The sequence below is a fragment of the Lepidothrix coronata genome, unplaced genomic scaffold, assembly GCF_001604755.1.
Source record: "Lepidothrix coronata isolate B3197 unplaced genomic scaffold, Lepidothrix_coronata-1.0 Scaffold29, whole genome shotgun sequence".
NCBI classification, from domain to species: Eukaryota; Metazoa; Chordata; class Aves; order Passeriformes; family Pipridae; genus Lepidothrix; species Lepidothrix coronata.
Genome location: NW_016690209.1, coordinates 165,666 through 168,652, shown reverse-complemented (window position 1 = coordinate 168,652; position 2,987 = coordinate 165,666).

Below are 2,987 nucleotides of genomic sequence, written 5' to 3'. Positions count from 1 at the left end.
CTAAAAATGAACAAAGAGCCTTCCTGCCTCGCTGGTATTTATTTACGCACTGCCGTGCGTGGCAAGTTCCATTCTGGCACCTGGATTACGTGTGGACTGGGCTTGAACTTTCCTGGAGTCAGTCATACACTTCCTGCTGATGTACTGGTGCCTCACTGGACCTTCAGTCTCGCCTCGATCTACAGAAGATTTATGGAAGGATATTATATAGATTTAACACAATACCATGGGTTTTATTATTTGCTGGAAAATGTTAATAAACCCCAAGTATTACAGATGCATTTTAATCCCTGAAGTGATTTTTGAGTAGAATGCATGAATTATTAATTGTTGTTATTGTTATTATCGCAGTGCATACCTACCTCACAGGGCATTGTGAGGATTAATTAATTCTTGTAAAGATGTAAAAGGCCATATAGGTGTCAAGGGTTATGACTAAAGTGCTTTGAAAATGGAAACCATTCTGTGAGTGCCAAGTATTATTATTTATGGAGTCCAAGCAATGTGCTTGGTGCTGTGCAAACACTGGGCCAGTTATTGCAAATATTTGCTTATATGTGCTTGGTAGGCTGAGCACTCCCTGTTACAAGTAATTTCAGCTATTTTAAGGATGTGTCTTAAAAATATGGCTGTGAGAAGACTTGCCAGTCTCTGGGATGCCATGGGCCATGAACAGCTGGGCCACTGAAGTGCTTTGGAGGCATGTTTTTATTCAAACACAGGTATGAACCAAGACCTCAGAACCGCTCCAGTTACACATCCAAAAGTCAGAGCTTTCCCACATCTTTCCCATTACTCTGGGAAAGGAAACATAACAACAGTCATTGTTTTAGAGTGCCTCTCCCAGCTAAAGGCAAAGCCGACTGCCCAAGCTCAGCTTGCTCACCAAACAATCTGCTGTAAACCACAACCTGCTCAACTGCCCTGTGTTACCCAACATCCGTTCTTGGAAACCTCTGAGAGTGAAAATCTCCCTCCCAGACGCTCTGGAAGTGGCCTCTGGTAGCTCTGAGCCCAGCTACGTATTTGGTCAACAAGAACTACAAAGTCTAAAGCTCATCGTGAAGAGCAAAAGGCCTTTGTGCAGTCCTGTGGGGTACTTGCCTTCGTGAAGAAAGGGAAACCAGAACAAAACGGATGGGGTACAATTACCAAAGCATCAATCTGCCAGAGTGCACTTTGTAGATCCTGCAGAGCAGAACGTTTCCTCGGGTAATTGCCCAGCCGAGCACGTCAGCAGGTTAAAAACAAGAGCCTGGCACCCTGGAGCCGTGACTGAACATTTGGAGGACGCCAGACCACGGAAACCTCCAGCCAGATGACTTCAGTTCAGCACGTTGTCGCTGCTCGGCAGATGGATGGGAAGTCGGTGTTTGTAGTTCCTGAGGGCCAAACAACGCACACTCCGGGGATTTTCCCTCCCCCGTTTCTCACACAAGCTTTCTGAACGTTACACCTCTCATTCCCGTTTCATGGACTTTTCTCACAGCTCCTCCCATATCCTTCTTTAGGCCCCTGGTGTCCCCCACTCCCCTAGAAGAGCTCCTTTTCCTTTTGCTTTAGGCTACGTGTGTATTCCCATTCCCCTTCATCCACTCACTGTTTTTGCTTATCTTTTTTCAGTAAATCAGAGCATCAAGGAGGTTAAACTCCTTTAGAAGCATGGTCAGATTTGAGATAATAATGCAGAAACTAGAGTGCTAAGATTTTCTTTGCACTTTTTTCCGCCCCATTTAAATTTCCCAGCTTTCAGCAAAGTGGTCAAATTTTGGAATTGGACTGGTTGCTGTCTTCAAAAATTATCACCTCTTACATACCTAAAACAGATAACCTACACACCATTACTGAGAAGAGAAAGTTGCCCACTTGGGCCATCGAAACCATTGCAGAAATAAATATTGGACATCAAGGGATTTGCAATTACAAATATGCTTCCTGACTTCCTAGAGAGATTTTGGTTTTCTCATATAACTCTGGCCTCTTCAAACAAATGGTTTGAAGGCCCAGGGTTTTCTCAGAATTGTATGATTTTGCAATGCAAAAAAATCTGTTTTCTCAGAGTATTTTAATATTTTTCTTCATAAAAGAAGGAAAAATGCATGGGCTTGACCCTGAGGGAAATGAGCACTGTGAGGTGATCCTACACCCAGACACCCACCCATCCAAGGCTTTGTGGAGTGGTTGGGTCCCATCTGTTTTTGAGAGGATGCTCAGGTAGGTAAAATCTGCCTATGGTATGTCCCAGGCATTAGGCTGAAAGAAAAATCCACTCTTAACTCCAGAACTGCTGCCTTATGACCATAATTCTCCAGCAATGCTGAGCAATATCCATTAAAAAAAAAAAAAAAGGAAAAGCAGCACTGAATTCGTGGCCCATCTCTTTATCCTCTTTTGCCAGCAGTGAAATCAAACTCTGCAGAACTGTGGTGATGTGGAGGCCCTGTTTGAGCAGCGCCAGACCTGGGATAGGGCCCATGGCAAGCCTTTGGAATGAGCAGGGATAACACTGGATGTTTCTATCAGATCCGTGCATGGTTTGTGGTCATTGTGACTCTGCACGGTACCAATGACCGGACATGAGAGTGCTGGACCATCGCCCAAGAGTGTGAAATGCTGCTGCAAAACCGTTTTAAGATGGAAAGGGCTGCCTGGTCACGAATATGGTTTTGATTAACAAAGCTCGCTTTCAAAAACTAACAATGCAGATGGCAAACAGCATTTCAATTCTAAAAACGAGCAGAACCCAGGTAGGACACTACACTGCTGCAGTGGAGGATTATTTTCATTAAATGAAATTAGAGGGCAAAGGCGGTAGCGGGGCTGGATCCCGGTGCCAGGTGCCATCGCCAACCGCGACGGGCTGAGAGAGGAGAGAAGGAAAAAACCACCATGTTACATCCTGCATTTACATAAGCGCTGTTGGCAGCGCAGTTTAATGGCTTTCCTAGAAAAGCTCCACGGCCCGGGGCCTGCCATGCCCGGGCGGC